Source organism: Dermacentor silvarum, chromosome 7 (genome assembly GCF_013339745.2).
Source record: "Dermacentor silvarum isolate Dsil-2018 chromosome 7, BIME_Dsil_1.4, whole genome shotgun sequence".
Taxonomy (NCBI): domain Eukaryota; kingdom Metazoa; phylum Arthropoda; class Arachnida; order Ixodida; family Ixodidae; genus Dermacentor; species Dermacentor silvarum.
The window spans coordinates 116,143,554-116,166,938 of NC_051160.1; positions in this window are offsets into that span (position 1 = coordinate 116,143,554).

Here is a 23,385-nt window from a genome sequence, read left to right on the forward strand (position 1 = left end):
GATGGAAGGCCAAGATTAGCAAACTCCTGCTTGACGACAGCTTGGATGAGGGACACCGATGGTTGCGATGGGTCACTGGCGTGGGTTGTAAACACGGGGGGTTGAATAGGTGCAGTACAGGCGGCTTCAATCTCGCGACGAACAATGCGAGTAACGTGGTCACAGGTGGGCGGCTGGCGAACGGCATCACACGATGAAGTTGCAGCCGTATTGGGCAGCCGGGTGAATTTCTGGGTAATACGGCGGCTCTTCGCGTGTTCAAACCGCCGGCACTCTTTGATGATTGTGTCGACGGTATCAACGTTGGTATAGACGAGCAGGTTAAAAGCATCGTCGGCGATACCTTTGAGCACATGAGAAACCCTCTCGGACTCAGACATGTGCTCGTCAACCTGGCGGCAAAGAGCAATAACGTCCTGAATGTACGAGATGTATGACTCGGAGGATGTTTGTGCACGAGTTGCAAGTTCATTCCACGCAGCAAGCTGCCGACCAGTGCTGTCACCGAAAAGGTCACGGATCTTCTCTTTGAAAGAGTCCCAGCTGGTAATTTCCGCCTCGTGCGTCTCGAACCACACCCGCGGTGGGCCATCGAGGTAAAAAAAGCACGTTGGCGAGCATAAGGGTCGGGTCCCACCTGTAGCCGGCGCTGATCCGTTCGTAAAGGTTGAGCCATTTGTCGACGTCAACCCCATCCTGGCCGGAAAATACGCCAGGATCACGAGCAGGAGGCAGAACGATGTAGGTCGGAGCGACGGGAGGGGCAGGGGGTGAAGACGATGTGCCTGCACCGACTGACATGGTCGCAAGCGTGATGAGGCGGCCGTTGCGAAGCTCCGTGATCGAAACAGGGAACTACCCAGCACCTCCACCAAAAAGATGTTACGTAAAACGGCACAAGGCGGGACTATTTACACTGTATTTACAGTATGAGAGAGACACAGTAGCCAAGATGGTGGACAGCCACCAGCACCAGAGAGAACCGTCTTCTTCGTCGTCTGCCCCAGAATGAATGTCTCTCGCGTAGCAATATTATCAGAGTTACCGACTCAGAACGAATCGGTTCCGACATATATGTGAATACGGAGGGGTCAGAACATCGACAGTATTGACATTATTTTTTTAACGCATTAGGAATGTCAATGTGGAAAAGAATTTGTGTGTGTGAAGTGCGGCAAACCAGACACGAGGTGGATAGGTATATTTATTTATGTATTTATTTAGTTAGTTAGTTCCTTAGTTACTTCAACTGACATTTGGTCTGCTCCGGACCACCGTCAGTTGCACTTCGCTCCTGGAGCAGCAGGCCGTTTGTCAAATGAGCTCCTGAACAAAGCTTTGTAATATCATTCTATCGGTTTAAATCATTGATCCGGGACATCAATGAGGCGCCACGTATAATAACGCATTTCGCTCGCATTTACCTCTAAATTGAGTGAGTGACAACTTTATTTAAAATTCAGCGATTGGGAGGCCCGGGCCTGGGGCCGCCTAGATGGCCACTGGGAGCTGTGGCTCCCGCACGGCATCTATGGCTCGCTGGACGGCCCAAAGTTGGTCTTGGAATTCGGAGCTGAGCAGCATGGCCGACCACCGCGCCCGTAGATTTTCCGGGGAGCCCATTTTTTCTTGATATATTTTACATCCCCAAAATGCCACAGAATGTTTTCTTCGCAGCCAACGCACACCGTTCTCAAATTTTAGGGACTCGCAGACTGTGTGCTAATCGAGAGTGGAAATGCACGCTGTGTATATGCTGGTACCTACGTCAACCTTGGCACAGACGGTTGCAGCTCTCCTTTTGACGATACCCGAAATTGTTGGAAGTTTTCAAAGGAATAACTGTTTGTCTTGTGCCTCATAGTGCGGCCGTAACGTTTAGGTGACATAAACGAAAGCCGTAAAGAAAAAAACTGCTCTTTGCGGTAACCAGAAACCCCATAAAAAGCTCACGTTTGATGACATGCGTTACTAAGAAAACGTGCTCTTGGAAAAGAAACGTGAAAAGCCAGTGAAAACAGCACTGAGTTTTTTTTGCAAACATAAAAAATTATGGGGGTTTAAGTGCCAAAACTACGATCTGATTATGAGGCACGCCGTAAGGGGGGACTCCCAAAATTTGGACCACCTGGGGTTCTTTAACGTGCACCTAAATCTAAGTACACGGGTGTTTTCGGATTTCGCCCCCATCGAAATGCGGCCGCCGTGGCCGGGATTCGATTCCGCGACTTCGTGCTCAGCAGCCCAATTTGCAAACATGACACTGCCACTCTTTAAGTATTTATTGCACTATGGAGCCGAAGAAACGCCTTCCTTGTACTTTCTGATGTAGTGAACAAAAATATATAATATTTTTCATTTTGGGTCCTGTGAGCTTAACTGCTCAGAATATCGGTGCTGGGTTATGCCAAACTTCTGGCCTAGGGCAATAATCTCTTAAACATGCACTGCCATCTTGTATGACTCACACCGCATAGGCCACCAACCGCGCACACAACTTGCGTATTGCAAGACTGTATCACAAGGAAACCTTATAGGTCAACCAGTATGTGAAAACAAGTGCACGCTGGTGAGAATATTTAATAAGTGGAGAGGCTAGCCGAGCCAAATTCTTCGCATGCTACAACAGTGTTCATATATATGAAGAGCTCAAAGGAAGAGAAAAAAGAAACATGCGCACATGCATCCACTCGCACTAAAACTCGGAAGTAGCAAGTCAGTTCTGCGGAATACGCAATGTGGAGGAAAGTTTATGACAAGAGAAAATTGGCATCCAATCGAATGTAGCACTAAGCCATATACGAAGAAAACCCGTGCGGGTTTTTCAGGAAGAGAGCCTTACAGTTCAGGAAAAATTCCTAGTGGTCCAGATTTATATTCAGCATTTTGTTGTACTTCCCCCAGCGGCAATGAGGCGTTGAATGAGTCATGGAGCCGTATACAGACCGCACCACCTGTTGACACGACTGGAGGGGACTTCCATTCGGCGTTTACGGCTGTGTACGCGGCAACTGCCGTGGTACAGCTAGGATTGCAAACAGTGAGCCAGCTCCTCATGAAACCTTAGATGTTTGCTACGAAGTTTATCTTCGGCCCCACAAGGGGCCACTCCCGCGTGGGTATGGTGTGTTTTTCCAATTGATCACCGAACGAGCAGAGTTAATGGCACTCCGATCACGTTGAGAAACAATTGAGGCAAAACACACCTCACGATTACTGTCGGCGGTAATACATTAGCATTGAATCAATATAGCGATTTAAGGTATTTCCACCGTCGAAACGAGGAATGTATAAGGCGTGCAATGCTCCACTTTTGCGTTTCCCTAAAAATACTCAGCATCATAGAGCGCCGCTACCACGAAGCCTGCGTGTGACCTCCGAAATGCATGGCACGCCGGTGCGTGTAAACGCTGAGAAACGCATTGTGCCACACGCGGGCTCCCCTCTCGCGCTTCTGATGATGATAATGACAATTTATTGGCATTTCCTTCGAAACGGCAATAAACGTAAGGCTTAGATTTGTCACTACCTTGCCACACATATTCACAAGTGTCCCTAAATCGCTTGTTTTGACCGCTAGTGGCACAATCTCGTCCGCATACATCAGTCATGGAACCTTCTGTTACACCATTTGTCCATCACACACATGTGGTATAAATCAAACCCTAGTTCCCTGTTTTCCAGTTATTTTTCTATGCCCTTAAAATAAAGTTTCTTTATGGACACCTTATATTTATCTACCTACATATCTATCTATCTAGCCTTTTACTGAGGCCCAGTGGTTCAAGTTGTCTACCAGCTTGGGCCACTACGTATGTGCTCCTGGTCGTGATGTCCTCGTGGTCACTCCATTTTCCTCATTCCACCTTCGTGATATCTTACTCTGGCCACGCAGTCATCGTCATGCCTTCTACCCCTACCCAGAGGCCAACGTTCCCTTATACACTGGGCTGTGAGGTATTGGCTCGTGGGTGCGGTGCCATCGCGGTCGTTGCGCCGCCGTCCTTCCAGCTTTGTCCTCCGACACTCGTCATGCCGTCGTCATCACGCCATCGTCGTCACGCCGTCATTGTCACACCGTCGTCATCACGCTGTCGTTTTGTCATTGTCATAACTTCAATAACGTCATGCTATTTGTAGTCATGCCATCGTTATCATCCCGCCTTCGTCATTCCGTCGACGACATCTTCCTTCGTCATTGTATTGTAATCATGCTGTCGTCACTCAATCGTGATTGTGTCCGTCTTCAATGTCCGGCTCTCGTCATGCCATCGCCGTCATGTCATCGTCCTCACGATGTCGTTTCGCCATCGTCATCGCTTCAATATCGTCATCCCATTTCCGTCATGCCGTCGACGCCATACCACTTTCGTCGATCAATCGACGTAATTCTTTGTTCGTTATTTCATCGTTATCATGCTGTCGTCATTCGATCGTGCTTATGTCACCTTTGTTATGCCATCTTTGTCATATCGTCCTCATCATGCCGTATTGGTCGTACCATCTTCGTCATCCCCGCTTCTTCATCCTACATGTTGTCGTCATACCGTCGTCGTCATCTCATTGTGACGTCGTTTCATCACGTTTTCTTCATTATACCATCGTCATTACTTAAACATCGCGATCTCAATGTTGTCACGCGTCGTCGTTATAGACCTTTGTCGTTCGATCGATATAATTCCTTCTTTGTCATTTCATCGTCACTGCGTCGGCGTCATACAGTCGTCATCATGCCTTCATTATCACACTTCATTATCACCTCGGCAAGCGAGTGCCATGAAAAAGGGGGACGATGTCGGAGTATGTGGCGTATAGCTGCAGCAACGAAAGTTTCACATGTATTAAATAAACGGGACTTCATGAATACACTCTTAATCGGGTTCCACATAAGTTCCAGCTAGTAAGCGGAACTTTTTTGCAAAAAAGTACCGCTTACTTAAGCGTAACTTGCGCCCCAGATAATATATAAAATAGGCGCAACATTGTTTCAGTTATTTTTACTTTGTTGTATACGCAGAAGCGTTCCATTTATTTCCTAGCTGGATCATAGTTCCAGTAATTCTATCTAGTTATATACGTACCACTATTCTATATACTAATTGGAACAACGTTTCGTATACATTTTCTGTGATTTTACCTGTAATTATGTTCCACAAAAACATATCTGGGCAGCATTGCAGTAAAGCGACATCAGTTTTATAATCAATGTTCTTATCGTATTATACTGAAAAATAATCTTGAGATGGTCGGTTCAGGTAAACAATGAGTGTATAAGAAAAGTCAATGCTGACTTGTCTGATATAAATGTCATATTGGTTCAGTTATACCAGACATAAGGGTGACGCCAACCGTGGTCTGCATAAACTGATGCCACGAGATGACACATCATTGAGTCACCCATATATTCATTGTGCTTAACAATGGCAACATAAATTTTTATGTGCATCTGGAAACAGCCATGGTATCAGTGAGTGCTCAATAGCATCAATGAAATCAATTATAAAGTCTTCAGAAGGATCGAAGTAAATACATTTGCATTATGATGTCATGCTTAGGATTTCGTGTAGCTGCATGCCGACATTATCCCATATTAAAACACATCGTATTGCTACACAATCTATGTGAGGTTACAATCATAATGCTGATGACAATGCTTTACGTGGTCATGATATGAAAGCTGAAGCCTATTTCTGAAGGCACTCAACCCTAAGAAATGCTGCTCACCGAGGAACAGTCATGCTAACAAAGCCTGCTGTTCTGGCTGGCAGTACTATGTAAATAAAGAAGGATGGAAATTATTTTAAACACTTTATTCCACAGAACACTTTCTGCAGCATGGTTAGGTGCAAACAGTACAGTATATATACATAATACAAGGCCAACCTCCACACACAAAGAATAAATCATTGTACACAACTAGATAGAAGTCTGTGAGGCAAGAACATCCATACACTTGCAATAAACAGGGAAAACAGTATAAATAAAAAGTAAAACAAGTATTGGCATGCAGTATTCAGTTTGATCATTTACCAGTTATGCACATTTGCAAAGTTGTCAATTCTCACTACAGGTGAGCAGTGTGCACAGGCTAAGTATTCATATCACCTAAGCAAAAATAAAAAAAGGACCTTCTCTGAGGCTTCATCACAAAAGAATAGTCAGCTAGCTGTATCGTTTGTTCCCAGCCTGGCTAGCTTTCTGGCTTCTCTTTGAGAGGTAGCTCTTGAGCTGCTTCAACAAAGCTTTCAGCCTATGTGACATAAAGCATTGTTGAAATGTGCCACTCTTTACAAATATGGTTTGCAGCAACACTAAGTTCTGTCCAAACGCATGCGGATATGAGACATCTAGTATGAAATAGATTGTCAAGCATAGAATTAGTGCATGCTCAGCGGGACATCCAGGCACAAGGTGAACTTTCTGTGACTTGCATACAATTCTTCCGGCTCCAGGTTACATTATAACGCATGTTCCTGGAAGAAGCTTGCTGGTATCATGTGGGTCTTAAAGGAAAGTTTATTTAGTGCACCTCAATGTGCATCCTTGTCGTACAGCAGTTTTATAGCATTTCCATCTTAATATAAACACGCAAACTGTATGGAGCCCTTTCTAAACGTTTCAGGTCATATATTTACCTCTTTAAATAATAAAATATTCTCGCTGACAAGTGACAATCCACACATGAATAAAAACAAAAAATTCAGAGCCCTTGTGCGAACAAATGTGCGAACATATGCGGTCTACGGGGGTTACATTTTTATTTCATAGTTATTTAGGGCAACTTTAAAACATTTCTCGCAAGCCACATACCCCATAACACTTAATGCACTGCAAAGGGCTTTTTTATGTTAAGGTGTTTTAAAATATTTTCAAGCTATTCTCAATTTGAAACTTATCGCTATAAAGTCCTTTTTAGAGTGCACTCACTAGTGGTATATTTTTATTAGAAACACTGTTTCAGGAAAGGATTGTCACTTTACTTATGTCTCTTGCCGGGTACACACCGCAGATATTAAAGCAAATTCTGCTTGTTTAGGGCGTAGATAGCAGTCAATATCAACAGAACTGTCCATATGTTGAGTTTTTCCCGGATTCTGTGAAGCTTACTTTCCATAGCGTGCAGTGATGCCCCAAACCTAACTTCAGCCTCCATGCTAAGCTAAAAATACACTGTACACAGCACTCAAATGCTACATTCGCTAAGCTTATAGCCTTTTTATAAAGGTATACTCTAAACAAACAGTCTCTATATGTTTTTGAGTCAAGCTGGTTTGTTTTAGGCCCTTTGCAAATATTTTGTGTGCTTTTGTAATGGTGAGGCTATTGTGCTTTGTAATGAAGTGTCTCAGGCACCAGTTTTTGGCAATACAATCTATATTTTTAGGAAAAAACACGCTTACTTTCAATTCATCTTTTTACGTTCTTGCTTATGGTGAAATAGTCTGAACCATTCGGATTTAGTCTGTTACATGAAGCATTGCATTACATATTATTCTTCTCATTACATGATGCACAATTATTGCAAATATACATGCATGCCCTTTGTATACAACCAGGCCTACTTTCTTAATTTTTGAGGTGAAACAAAATGCTGCAACTTCTCGTGAACAATTCTTTATATTTGGCCCTCACTGCCCATTATATACCGCTATTGAGCCCACCGTGAATGAAACGAAAACACGAAATATATATGAAAAATCTCGAAGTTTTGAAAGGTGGACCAAGTACCGCATATTTCAATGTATTTTTCTTGATGTGACGCTATCGAAAATTTCAGAAGCAGAACATCTGATCTGATCCACCCCATTTCTCCGACCCATAAATACGCTGTATATGGGGCTAGCTCGACATGCGTGTAGACGCATGCGCTGGCAACATGCCTTCTTCCTAATGCGAGATCGCATACTGTGCCACTATCGTGACATCCGATAAAGAGCGCATTGTCCACCTCGGACTCCATGGAGGAAAAAATATTGAAAGTTCTAGTCGGCACCATCACAGTAAGTTCGTTATTAAGTTAGCAGTACGGGACCATCACATGTTCACAAAAGACTACTCAATGCTTTACATATACATATAACGCCCTTCTAGCTGGCATAGCGTCTCTCCTGTTACGAGTGCTCGATCAAGTATAGTTCGTGATTGATCCGCAGAATGTGCCACATAAAAGCGCTACATGGCACAGAAATTATGCTCATGTGAGATGCTTGCGTATTCATGCGGCCCTGCAACTGCGCTCCCAAACTCTCTTCAACCCTTGGAGGTAGCAGAAAATTTCAAGCCACACAACAAAGACCAAGCTGAAAGCCAGCGAGAAGAATGGCGGAAAGCATGCAAGAGAACCCGATTTGTTCTCCGCCTTGTCGCTTATTTAGAAGGAGTATAAACACTCACCACTCAACTGTGTGAAGTGACCATCGGATGAAACGTCCGAAGTGTCGAAGGCAAACTTGTTAACGATAGTCCCAAAACTGCCGGAACTACCTACAAGCTTGATCAAAACTTTGAAAACCCACCACTATTGCACATTTATCGGCACAGAAAATGGCTGCCTTGTAGAGTAGTCACAGTTTGTGTGGAACTATAGTTAAGCATTTGCCACCGTAACTCCGTAACTGGCATAACAATCCGCCATAACACTCCGCCAGTGAAAGTTTGTCGGATAGAGCGCACGCACAAATGCGCTGCAGGGACACACGGCGGCGCTTTGCCAGCGCCAGTCAAGCCTTGGGCGTGTTTTGACCCATTGCAGCCCTGATATTGTTCCGTATTCGAAGAAAGGGCTCATGGGAAGGAAAAAGGAGAGGAGGTCCTCGGTTAAAGGCTACACAGACGCGCATAAATTATATAGCTGGAACATGAGATCCAGATGCGGCGTTGCTTCACAGTCGTAAATGAAACAAATCCCAAAACACGAAATTCGGTAACTGGAACAAATCGCTGGTTTCGGATAAGTTTGCCTCGTTCCACTTAACTAAGCAAAAAATAACAGAAAAGGCAGCTACTGTTTCGGATAAAACTCGCGATTGAACTCGCATCCACATAAAATTCCCGCCCGTTGCGGTTAAATTATCTGGAGCATTGTTTTACCTGGAGCCTATGTGGAACAAGATTAAGAGTGTATGGTCTCTGGCTACATTGCTATTCGCATAGCCGCGTATGGTCACCATGAGATGACCTCTGCCGTAATTTCTTGGTACCGACATCCAGCCAACGACAGCCTCCCGCCCTCTACAAAACGTGAACTTTGTTCGTGGCTCAGGGAGCCGTGACACAATCAGCCGCGGCGTGAACAGGCGCTTGCATAATTTGGAAACCGCGCCGAGATCGAGCATTAGAAATCGCGGATGTTGCGCCGCTGCTTCTTCGTCAGCTCAGCAGTATTGGTGGCGGTCACCGCAAATTCCGGTGAACAACACGCGTGTCAGTACGGAGTGAACGAACGAGCAGTCTAGCGATTAAGGATAGACCCACATGCTCGCTGCTATGCTCTAGACAGCAGGTACGTGCAATTTCTCACGCTACTCCATGGTCTCCACATTTATGAGCCATTTCTCCGACGTTGTAAGTGGTAACATTTTGGAGTGCTCCAAGTCGTAATATCAGCAATCCGATTGTGAATTCAAATGACGGAGTCGGAGCCGCAGACCGACTTCGTGAGCGAGCTCCTTTTTCTGGCGTAGAAGAGCACCTCCAAATCCGCGATTGGCATACAACCCAAGCCTCCAGAGCACATAGTGTAGAAAGGAAGCAAAAGTTCGCTACCGGATTCAGTTACGTCGATGAAGCCGTCAACTTTGGGTTTCATTGCGGGAAGTCAAAACGTCCTGTCGAATGTCCGTTCGTAAGTGTGGCGGCTTCAGCGTTGTTGTCTGCGGCCGATTTGTCTCACGTATCAGAACTTGAGAAATCCGGGTCAGATCTGTTAATATCGCGCCTCAAAAGCAATGCAGCATGCCGCTACGAGTCGTCCATGGCGTCAGCCAACGTCACGATGGCAACGACTACCACAGCGACACCGACGAGCGTGGTGAGCAGGAAACGAATGAAAACGCAAGCGTGAAGGAAAACGTCTCGCAGAGTTCCAGTCTATTCCGCGAATTTTCGTGGAGCAGCTTCGATTGCTCAACGGAGTGTTCACTTCTCAAAACATGCTCTCGCCTCTCGATCTCCCTGGAAAACGCGCCTGGCGTCCTCACTTTGTTATTGGAACACACTTTCTCCAAAAGGAGCAGAAAAAGTTGCTGCGACTCGGACATTGCAATACACCATGAAAGAACCAACCGAATGTTGTCGGAGCGCCTCTTTTCGACCACGCGAAGGAAATGGCTCTCTCTGGAGAGCTCTGAAACGACTACTGGAATATGCTCTAAATAAATACGTGCATTCCTTCCTTTTCTTCTATGAATTTATTTACCATAATCATGGTCCCTGTGACTAATCGGCCAAGGTCAACGTACTCTTACACGTATTCTGGAGGCTAACAATCACAAGTTCTGGTTCTTTTTCCTGGCTATTCTACAATTCCTTAGTCTTCTGCATATCACTCTTCACGCCTACTCTTACACACTGCGGGCCAAGGTCCTCAATCATTTGTTGCACTCCACCATTGCTGAACAATGACTTCTGCGAACCACAGGTGGCTAAGATATGCTCCCCGTTGATCATCCCTCTAGTCCTTCCCAGTCTAATAGCTTGAGTGCTTCTTCTGAGCTTGTAGTGAATACCATTGCAGCGATTGTATCACCTTGTTTGAGCCATTGCATGATTGTTCTCTCTCTTCTTTATCATTTCTTTTTTTTAGAATCAGGGTAGCTGTATTATATATATATATATATATATATATATATATATATTATCTTGAAGATATCCTAGTAAGCTTAGTGGACTAAGTGGCTGCTCAATGCCTTCATGATTGCTGGTATCCCTGGTTAATCAATCGTCTTTTCGCAATCTATAAAGTCACTCAACAGAGGGGTTGGTTGTACACCGCGGATTTTTCAAACACCTGATTGATGACATGTGTGATTGAGATATCCGTGGCGAAATGGTTGCGTGGAGTAGTTAGATTATTGTGTTTGTATACTTATGAACCCAAATTCGAGTCCTGGTCCAGGTCACCGCATTTTACAGGCTTACATGGTCATGTTAAGAAAAAAAAAGAAATTAGCCGAGAGCGGGTGGCGGTACACTACTCCAGGTTCAACAAAATAATAAGGTCCACTGAGCTTCAAAACGATACTCCCTGGCCACCTCACGACTCTTGCAACGTAAATTTTGCGGGTCACTAATTTGACTTCAGTTTCTCGGCGACACTGTTATATGATTAATTTTAAAACGAAGCTTTCTTTACTTACCCTCCATGGTTAGGCATTGTCACGGCATCGTTCCGTTCTTCGGTATCTGGGTGGATATATATGTGGATATATATAGGAAGGTTATATGTGGGCTGAAAGTTGGTCAGGTGTGTTCGTGTGGACGGTTATCACCCGCATTTTGTGCGATACTTATGTACTTGGCAATTTTTAATTCACAGAAACTATATACTTTTCAACACAACAGGCTACTGTGACAAACTGTTGCCGTTATATTGAGCCTTTTTCCTTATTTGCCTCCGCAGGTGGCCTCACTGGTGCCATCAACTACTACCGGGCATTCAACAACGACAGCGAGCAACTACAGAAGTTTCCATACCGCCCAATCAACGTATCTACACTAATCCTCTGGGCTGAGGAAGACGCATTTCTTTCAAGTCCCATTGCCGGGTACAACCAAGAGTGGCTTAAAGATTCAAAAGTTATGTACTATGCTCGTGCAGGTCACTGGCTTCTCCGACAGTGTTCCGCACAGGTTACCGAACAGATCAAAAGCTTCGCATTACGCTCAAATTCAATGCAAAAGTCTACCGCAGCAGAAGCAGCAGAGCGGCAGCAAAGTAATGCATGTCAGGAATCCACAGTCCCGAGAAAAAGCTGGATCTCAAGCATGTTGGCATTCCTTCCACAAAACGTAAAAATTCCCACTTTGATTACCGAATAAAAAAATGTGTGTGCATCCACGGAATTTACATTTACAAGGGCTTATCTGAGCTGCGTTGGAAAGCAGTGTGTCGCTACTTAGGCGATGAAAACGTCACGATCAAGTCAGAAAAGAGCAAACCTTTACATCAACATTTCCAAATTATGCTTTATGAAACATCGTTCCAGCGCGCAAATAAACACGGACGAGCAGAGAAAGCCAACAAGTACTCTCATTGTCCGTGTTTATTTGTGTGCTGGAACGATGTTTCATAATGCTATTCACAACCAACTAGACCAGCTGTCCACGTTTAGCAAATTCTGCTGTTGGTCACGTAGTATGGTGCCTCTGATGAAGCAAGCCCTACTCAAAGGTGAGTCAAGAATATTACTTCTAACTAGGCAAACCTGTACTAGAAAAGAAACTTGGGCTCCTAAACATGAGTAGGCAAACTTGTCCCAAGAAAGCCATCTACTCTCAAGGCACGATAGCGGCGCGCACCGTCTGCGGTCATCGAAATATCAGTGTTGAGTTAAGTGTGTGCGCTGTTCATACATGGCATATCACGTATTCCAGAACAACTGATGGTACTCGAGTACGTCCGAGAATGTGCACCGCTATTTGCGTCAAGCACGCAATCTTATAAGGCAACGCTCTTTTTCTGTTTAACCGGCGACAACATTGCGGGAACTTCACAGGAATGTAGGAAAGATTGTAGCCGGTGAGAAACGCTCACAGTTGAAAAGCGAAACAATGTACGCGTGATAATATGATGGAAGTGCCGAAAACGCGTTTCGAGATAGAAGGAACAACTACGTCTAATTGTTACTGCTGCTTCTAGTACCCCTGGTAAACACTCGTTTGTCTGGCAGGAACGGCAGTACAATATCTTCAAGTGGCTTTTAATTTCAGTTGAATATTTCACACTATTTCTTAATTCAGAACAATGGACTGTTACAGCAAACTGATATGGCAGTTCGCTCTCAACAGTAAAACTTAGGGGTGCGCGGATATCCGAAGCTTTTAACACTTCGGATATCAATCATTAACTATTGCAAGCAGTTCAATCAGTAACTATAGCGTTAATAAATCATAATCTACTGAAAGTTGTCGAACACTTGTTTTTGTCGAATACGATACAGAATAACCGAAATTGTTGTAGTCTACAGGGAGAAAGACCGATGCAAGTGCAGGCTCTTCCGCATGCATCTGCTGCTGGAGAGCCGCAGCTTCTACGCATACGCAACTGTTATGGCACGTACACACTAGCGGCAAAACGCGCGCCGCGAAAGCAGCCGTGAAACGGGTTTTTCTTGCCGCGGCAGGGATCGCTCCTGCATCGATTTTTTGCGGTTTGCCGCGTGCCGCGGATGAAGGAGACCAATCAGGGACGCCCGCTTCTGTGACGAGCGCGCGGGAAACTGGTGCCATGCGGACCCGCCCGACCACTTGTTTCGTACTCGCGTACGCACTATCATCTCCACGCGTCAGCTCCCGGATAGTTCGAGAAGGGGAGAGGAGTCTAGTCTGTCACGTGATTGCCGCAGCGGCGCGCCGCCGGTTGGTGTGGCCGCCCTGCCGCTGCTGCGTTTTGCTGCCGGCGGCGCGCCGCGCGCGTTTTGCCTAGGGTGCCTCAATGCCAGCGCCGCCGTTCAGGGTGGTGCCATCCTTTGACCGCCCCCGCGCCGCCGCTTTCTCGCTGCGACGCCATCTTGAATCACAGCGAGCGGTTGCAATTGCTTGGTGCCGGTGCTTAGTTCGAGACACAGTGCGCGCTGATGCTTCGCTGACACTTCTACTTGCTGCACAGTGTTCAGCCGCATGAATGACAAGCTTGTCAATTGCATCGAGTCGACATGACGGGCTGTTGTGTTCCCAAGTGTACCGGATCGACGCGTAAAGGGCTTCGTTGTTTACGCTTCCCCCGGGACCGAGAGCGAAGGAAGAGGTGGGAAGCCCAAGTAAAGCAGTATGACAGGAAGGCAACGGATAGCTCCTACATTTGCGAGGTAAGTGTCAAGAAAGTTTAGACTATCGCACCGTGTTTTTCATTTAAATAAGAAAGTATTCTCTGATCCTCGCTCAAGTACCTACGTTCGCTCACGAACTAAGCACTGCACCGATGCTGTCTGAGTAGCCTATGGTTTGCGAGCGCACGTCGCATAGGCTTTTGCCGTTTTGATCGGCGCAGTCTATGCGAGTAGTACCCTTATTTTAAGGACTGACGAAAATGCTTCGCCGCGAAATAGTCTTACATTAGCTACAAATCGTCATGTAAACCACCTATTTTACTTTTTCACGGGAAGCACACATCGTGTGTGTCTCTTGTTTCTTTTTTTTTCTTAGTTTCTTTTTTCGCTACTGGTTATTTGGGACTAAAAACGCAGTGCTTCTTCTGGGGAGAGCGGCTGTTGTTTACGTGGCAAGCGAAGCATTGTAATTTTCTCTGATTTCTCAGCAGATATCTTGCGGATCTCAGGTTGTTACGTTATATAGCTGATTTTTTAGACGAATATATTTGTAGCGTGGTGCTCGTAAGCCGATGGTCATTCGTGCTCATTCCCGATCGTAGTGGGTACTGTGACGGTCTTTAAATGCCTGTGCACGGTATGCCCAGGTGTAGTAAAGTTAAGGGTCATCATGAGACCAAAATGTTTCGGCGCTTTCTGGCATGGTGTCTGTTGTAGCAGGTGCATTTGTTCGAAACGTGTGAAGCGAGATAATACAGCATTACTTCTGCGAAAATTTATTTTGAAGCACTGTAATGGGTTCTCTGTATTTACAAGGCAACTTTTCATATCAATAATCACTTTTGTTGTTTTACTTGTACCTAGAAACACTTTCAAGAGGACCAGTACGAGGGAAATTGACAGGATGGGCGCCGTCTGTTAAAGTCAACAGCCCTAGATCATCATGGACTATATTTTCGAAGTGAAAAACATTGCTAATCTGTATTTGACTGTCTTAGTTCATTTACGGTTTTTGTACGCGATATGTATGCAGTGTTGTTTATTTTTTCAATGTAGTTATCAGTGTTCTAATGGTTATTTATAAAATGTTCTGTACTCGCCATCTATGTGTTTGGCTGATGCGACGTATTCGATGGCAGCTGATGTATTCTGGCTGGATATCTTGATTAATATTACCCGCGGTTTCGTTTTCTTGTTTGTATTCTTGTTTTCGATTTATATTGTGTGTAATAAGGTTGATGTACTCACTTTAAATCCCCCCCCCCTCCATGTCATAAATAAATTTTAAAAACTCTCCCTATCCCGAATTGTGTCTGTCGAGCCTACCTTGCGAATATTTTTTATCTCGTCTTCAACATAACCTTCAGGCGCCACACAGTACATATAATTTTTCATGTACATATCTCTTTCATGATTGACTGTACTGGACATTACTAAGTAAACGTATTTTCTGCGTCGTTTAGTTTCTTGTGCGTACTACGCAAGATTGACACAGACAAGTTACGTTACATTTTTCTCTACAGCACTAACTAAACCTTATTTTCACATCGCAGTTATTTTTACACCAGCTTAATCCTGTCAGCACACAGTTTTGTGGGCAAAACAAGCAATATTGCGCGTAGATATAGTCAAATAATTGCAACGAACGCGAAGAGCACGCGCAAAGCAAGGGAAACTAACCGCCGTGCGCGAGTGGCTGGCTACGGTAAAGGAGGCGTGACGTATAAACCAAAATACAACAGCGAAAAAGAAACTTCCACACACAGGGGGTCGCAAACCTTATATACCAAGCATCGAAGCGCCAAAAAAATACTGCGTATTTCAAGCATACACACGGCATAATAAATGTGATTGAATTAGGCTACTTGGGGCATGTTCCCGGCGCCATACATTTACGTCTTTGACCTTCGACGAGTTCAAGGTAAAGATGTGCAGAAGCGATACCGATAAAAAGATCCTCATCAAGGCAAAGCACTTGGAAGCGCGCCGCGAGTAACACTATTTATGAACGCAAGCGTAGCTGAGTCTGAGCTCGTGTGATTCAATATGGCGGCTCCAGCGGGGTTGTCTCCACCCTGAACGGCGGCGCTGGCATCGAGGCATCCTAGTTTTGCCGCTAGTGTGTACGTGCCATTACTGAGCGAGCGCATGGAGGTCGCTTCCGCACAACAGTTTCTTTAATAGGCCTTCCTCACCTTATGCAATCTACACATTTGTTGATATTTAGGTGAAGCTGTTTGTTATTTGGTCAGTCTCGACATTATTAGATTTCTTTAAAACCACCTGCGGTGCTGCCGCTGTTTCAACGAACACAACTCTCTACTAGGAACGTTTAGTGACCTTTGTTTCATTACTGTCAATGTCATGGCGCGCAAGAAATCCGATCACATTTCTACGGTATGTAATTTATAGTCTTCTCAGTTGACATCACATCCGATTGTTACCGGAATTACCGGTATCAAATAAATAACGTAAATAAGCCTTTTTATCAGACGGACTCCACAAAACCTTCATATCTCACATTTTACATTTTTTATATTAGTTCTTCGATGTATATACAAAGGTCCTTTGTCTTGCATAATGGTATTCGATTTCAGTGCAAACATTCTGCCATTAATTCTGCCGTTTGAACACCCCTAAGAAAATGCAGTGACAATGATTGAAATATGTTAGGGTTAATACATGTATTTTTTGCATTAATGAGGACGAGAACCGGTGTATTCAGCATGGTATGACCGATAGCCGCAATAATGAGGAGAACACCAAACATGGACGGTAATATCCGTGTAAAGTTTAACCACATGTCCCAAATGGTGCAACAAACAGAAAGCTCTGCAATTTGTAGAGACCGTATTGATATGTCGTTTAGAAAATATAGTTTGATCTCTTATGAATGTAATTTTATTTGAAGAAATATGTGAAAGGTTTATGCTGTCAATTCCCTGACAAAAATTCCAATTACTTTGGCCATAAAATTTCTATCAAATTTCTGTTCAGTTTAATTGTATTCAATTTATAATCTGGCAACACTTCGTGTTACGATGAAGAGAGACAGTCGACTTACTTTTATTGCGATAGCAATTATATGGACACTCAAAAGCAGATTTCTGCCGTCGGCGTCGCCGTCGCCGTCGGCGTCGCCGTCGCCGTCGCCGTCGCCGTGAGGTTCCGTATGACGTCATTTGGAGATGAAATCGTCGCCGCGCGCCGAACGCTGTATGTGCGAGTGAAAGGGCGCGAGGGGCGCGTCTTTCACGGGGAGTGAACGCACGGCGGAGAACAAACGCGCGTTCTGCGCCGTGCTCGCTTAAGGGCTGCAGAAGTAGGCGTCTCTTTTCTCCTTTACAATCACCATATATGTAGAGCAAACGCGCCTTCTTCGGACGCGCGAGAGGCCGTGGGGGAGGGGGAGGGAAGGGAGGCGACGTTTAGCTGCGGCACCAAGTGCCTATTTATATCAGAGGCTCCAGCAACAGTCACCAACGCCGCACGCATTTTGAGCTAACGCGGGCAAAACGCCGATGGCGTCGACAACAGTTCTGCGTGTTGTTGCTACCAAAGCCGCTCACCTTACTTCGTATGACATTGCTGTGTTGCTATCGCATTCATTGCTTCGCCCTTAGGGCGAAACTGTGACATTTTTTTTCTAAACAAGGCTTTTAATAGAACATCTTTAGTAGTTTTAGTTACTATTTTTCTGAATACAGTTCTTAATAGAACGCTTTTAGAAAAGGAATAAAATAATTTTGAACACAGTTCTCAATTATTTGTATATAAGCTGACGCTAGTTTCTTTGGTCAGTATTTATTGCACGGTAACTATTAATTTTTGTACCTTCTTTTGAAGACACTTATCAATAGAATGTGAAGACAATAGAAGACACTTATCAATAGAACGCTACTTCTTTTTTGCTTGAAGTATGTTTTCAATGGGACAGAATTCAACAATTGTATTGCTCTAAGATGATTTCTAAGAAACGAGGAGTAATGCTGATCTAACTTTCCATTTTAATCCTAAATGGCTATCTGCTGCTGTGAAATAGAAATAAACGTCGTGACCACGCTGCAATTCTTGTAACACATATTAAAGTAGTTTTCATACCCACGCTACGATTCTTCCACATTTATTTTTATTGTATTTAAACATGTTGGAACTCCACGTCGTTGTTCACACAACGTTTTATTTCAGTTTTCAGTTTATTCAGTCAACTTAATACAAAAACATGGTTACAAAAGTATTTGGACCATTAGCCTGTGTGGCTAGTTAGTGGTCCAATCTATTACATGTTTATTTTTTTTACATGTCAGGAGCAGAGGTGCAGTTAATATGATTATGAATCTATACACAAATTCAATGAAAGGGTGGCTTTTGGGTATATTTTATCTAATTAAATACACATGACAATAAAAGCTAAATTGCTGCAAATATTTTAAGTACACAAGTAATAAAGAACTCAAGGCATACAATGTAACAATACAGAAGATAGTGATACCACGAAATAATTAGCACAATTTAGTAATTAATAATAATTAATAATTAATTAGCAAAAAAAATTATTATGCCAGATGAGTCGTAAAAGAGTGTGGACGTGAGCTTAACTTTGGTTAAGAACATGAAAGACTTACAAAATGCATTTTACAAGTGAATTTAAAGTTGCGGGCAAGTTTAATTTCAAGTGGAATTGTGTTCCAGATTTTAGCGCCAGAGAATTGTATTAACCGTTCGCCATATACATTCCTACAAGTAGGAAGGTTGAAGTTGCCATTGCCTGCATGCCTTGTGTTACGGGTCGGTGTTGAAAACGTACTCACAGGTAGTGGAAAGTTGGTGTTAATGATAGAATTTACCAACACCGCGGTTTTATAATTTTGCTGAGACGTGAAAGGCAGTATCCGAGTAGATGAAAACAAATCTCAGCTTGGGCAAGAAGAGGACGATGCCGTAATAATTCTTAAGGCGCGTTTTTGCAATCGTTTGATCGGTTCTGTATACGTTAGATAAGTAAAGCCCCATATCTCGCTACAATAACTGAGTTGAGTGTGAAATATAGAGAAGTATAATGATCGAAGTACGTTATATGGAAAGTAACATTTGGCTTTAATGAGCGTGAAGCATGCGAAAGCAAGCTTTCTGGATATGTAATTGACCTCATCTTTCCAATTCAGGTTTTCATCTATTAGAACCCCTAAGTATTTAAACGCGGAAACGCGCTCGATGGGCGCGTTGTCAATTTCTAAGCCCAGATGACTATAATCTAGGTTTTTTCTTCTAGAATGAAATATAATATATTTAGTTTTGGCTACATTTAATGCGAGCTTGTTGCGGGCGAACCATGCGGAAATCTGTGCTAACTCTGCCGTGATTTCTTTTTTTAGCGTGCACAGAGAGTTACCTCGAAAAAGCAATGCGGTGTCATCAGCGTACATTATGGTTTTGCATGAAAGAGCAGATGGTAGGTCATTTATGTATAGTGAAAACAACATAGGACCTAAAACGGTTCCCTGGGGTATTCCACATGTTATTTTTCTAAATCCTGAAGATATACGATCAAACACAACGCATTGTTTTCTTTCTGCCAGATAACTAGAAAATAGCTGAAGTGTCTTCTCGGTGAAGCCATAATAAGATTCTAATTTCTTTAATAGTATGGAATGCAAAACAGTATCGAATGCTTTTTTTATATCCAAGAAAACGCTGACGGCAATTTCGTTATCATGAAGTACTGAGTTGACGAACTGTGCCAGATTAAAAACAGCTGTGGTTGTTGACCTATTTGTGATGAAACCATGTTGTTCAGGGCAGATTATGCCGTTTGAGCCCAGAAATCGGCAGAGACGGGACCTAATTACCTTTTCAAAAAGCGTGTTAACAATGCTGAGCACCGAGATGGGACGGTAACTGCTCGGATTTTCTCGATCCCCGGATTTGTAAATAGGTAATACTCTCGCTATCTTTAGGATGTTGGGGTAAGTTCCATTTTGCAGGCTGTTATTCATGATGCGGGAAAGAGGCTCCGAAAGAAGGTCTACATTTGCCTTCAGTACTTTTGTAGTAATGCCATCATGACCAACGGCTTTATTGCATGGGTGTTTTAGTATTTCTGACCTAATTTCCTAAGTGGTTACGCTAATTGCAAGCTGAAAGTCTTCCTCAAATATTTTGTTTTGGCAAGAATGTAGAGGATCTGCTTGAGATTGAGCAGGAAAGTTGTTACCAACATTGGTAAAAAAATTATTGAAGTTATCCGCGGTATTTGTTGTAGGATTATCCGGAGCAATGCGCTTTTTCACGCCTATTCCCGTAACTTCACGCACTAGCTTCCATACCTGCTTGATGTCGCCGCTCTGTTGGACTATTTTAGCACTGTAATACTGCTTCTTGGCTTTCCTTAGCATCCCGACTGATTTGTTTCTGAAGTGTTTAAACTGATTTTCATAGTATTCATTTGTTTTGTTTTGTTTCCATCTAGTGAAGTATGTATCTTTTTTCTTTATAACATTCAGTATGTCCCGCGTCACCCAAGGACATATTGCTTCCTTGTGTCTTCGACCTCTGTATTCTTGGGTTGATTGGCTAATTGCATCCATTATATGGCAAATAAAATTTTCCCATTCAGTCTGAACATTGCTGTGGTACAAGGCTTCAAAATCCGTACGCTCAAGTAATTTGCGCACTACAGCGTAGTTTATCCGCTTAACTCGTTTTGAGTTATTATGACATGGAGGTCCTAAATTTGCATTAGGCATAAACATAAAAGTTGGGCAGTGATCTGCAATACTAACGTCATACACTCCGGCGAAAACACTCATATCAGTTCCACAAATAATATGATCAATAAGTGAGGAACAGTTATCACTTATTCGTGTAGGGGCATTAATTACGTCAATTAAATTATACGACTGGAGCATCAATACATAGTCATGGTATTCATCTTTAAGTAGATCGACGTTAAAATCGCCACATATAACCAGTGGGCGGTTGTATGCTATCAAAGGGTCTAAGACAGTTTCCATAGTAGAAATGAATGTTGCTACAGGCGAGCTAGGTGGGCGATAAACAGCTCCGAGTATAACGCCACATTTCAAATGCACAAACAAGGCTTCACATTCAGGTTGGCTAGTAGAATGGTTAGGCATGCACTGGTAATCGATGCTTTTTTTAGGAACAGAGCAACGCCCCCACCTCGCGAAGTGCTCTTCCTAGGTAGCGATAATAATGTGTATCCTGGAATATGCGCAGATTCTCCTTCTTTCAACCAGGTTTCAGTAAGAGCGATAACGTCGTATACAAATGAATGACGCGACAAATGAGCGCAGAATTGGTCCAAGTTTCTTCGCGCACTTTGAATGTTGCAATGAACAACAGACAAGTTTTCGTACTCATGCCAAGCTTGGTCGATACTTGAAAAATCAAACATCATTGCTCAAGAAATTTGGGATAGATCTTCTGCGCATGTTATGTGCAATACTCGCGAATTTTCTGTCTTTCTCATGAGAATTTTTCCGCTGGATACCCAAGTGAATTTCCAGTTATTTTCGCGCTTCGCCTTTAATGCCTTGCCCAGCAGTACCTTGTTAGCTGGGCATAGATGATCATTAATGTAGAGCGGGGTAGAACCTTCAAAGCCTATGATTGAGGTGGTCAATCTTTGCTTCTTCGTGGCATTCATTAATTTATCTCTGGGGATGCGGGAGATGAACTTTGCAATGATGTTCGATTGTGACTTTTCCCTGGTTGGAACAAGATGTACAACCTCGAGATCAGATTCATTTATATCCACTTTCAAATAGGTTGATATGCTCTTGATCACTGCTACAAGCTTCTCTCTTTCATGGACGGGGACACCTTTAATTTCCACATTGTTACGGCGGCTATACTGTTGTAGCTCTGTTAGCTCTTTTCTTGTTTCCTTTAGCTCAGCCGTGAGCCTGCTGAAGTCGTTCTTGATTGCCCTGTTTTCCGTTCTAACGATTGCAATTTCACTTTTCAAGACACCGATTTCCGATTTAAATTCCTCAAATTGCTTATTAATGAATTCCATTGCTTCTGAATGAATTCCATTGCTTAATGAATTCCAACGTTACCAGGGTGTCTGAAGAAAAAATTTACTAAATTCTTAGTAAACCGAGGAACTTTTTAAACGTCACTGTTGTACAACATTGTTGTCAAAAACACTCAACACATCGAACGAATTTTCTTATTTGACTGGATTTAGTCGAATAAGTGACGCCTCTAGTATGCGACGTGTTGAACTTCCTGAAGAAGGCGGCACACCCGCCATGGTGGCTTAGTGTCTATGGCATTGGGCTGCTAGCACTACGTCGCTGGATCCAATCCCGACGGCCGCCCCATTTTGGTGGGAGCCTAGTGCAAAAACGGCCCGTGTACCGTGCCTTGGTTGCACTACATAGGTGGAGTCACTATGGTGGTGTCCAGAGTCCCAGAATCAATCCGGAGTTGCACTATGACGTGCCTCGTAATCAGGTCGTGATTTTAGCACGTAAAATACCGCAATTTATTGAGGCCGCGCGCGTACAACATAAATTTTCTGCATGCATTTTTTTAGCAATCTTGCGTCACCCCATCCATCAACACCTTTAAAACATTTTTCGCAAACATAATTTATGCTTTGTAAAACATAATACAATATTTGTAAAATCGCAGAACAAGTCCGAATTCGTAACCTTTACGAAAAGTTCACGAAAGTTGGCAGGTATACTTAAATATATATTGCCCATGGAAGAATATATACATCCAGGAAATTGATTTCAAGTGGATGCGTCTTGCAAACTCGCCGGCTACAATTCGAAAATTGCAATATGTGTCGTAAAGTAATTAACTAAGCAGTTAATTAGTCATTTTTGTTAATTGGTTGAATATCTGTTTCGATTTCTCGTGCTACTAATGTCCGCCTCTTCGAATAACCCAGCTGAAAGATAAGAATTATGCTACCTGCCACAGACGATTTTTGAAAATTCTATAAAGCTTAATTTTGAACACCTGGTATGTGTTCTGTCCTGTATTGAACCATGTCGGGCGATGATTTAGTTCTCATTAAAAGCAAGTCGGCGGAAGACCTCAAGAAAAGTCGGTTCTGCGGTAAAGTATATTTGACGCATCTGAGCATTGAGGCACAAGCCAGAGGAGCATATATGCTGCTTTATTGCGCCTCACGGAACGCCAATTTAAGGCAGTGGCAAGTGCGTGTCGTCTGCGGCGACATGGCTCAAAAGATGCAGATTTCTCCGCAGTATAGCTGTAGCCCCATTTCTTACGGCGACACCGGTGACAGAGAGCGTTATCATTATGTTGCAGTGACCTGCGCGAGCTCCCTGCGTGTAATCATAGGCTAGGCCCTCACGCTTCGATATCGAGAACTAGTAGCAAGAAGAACGCC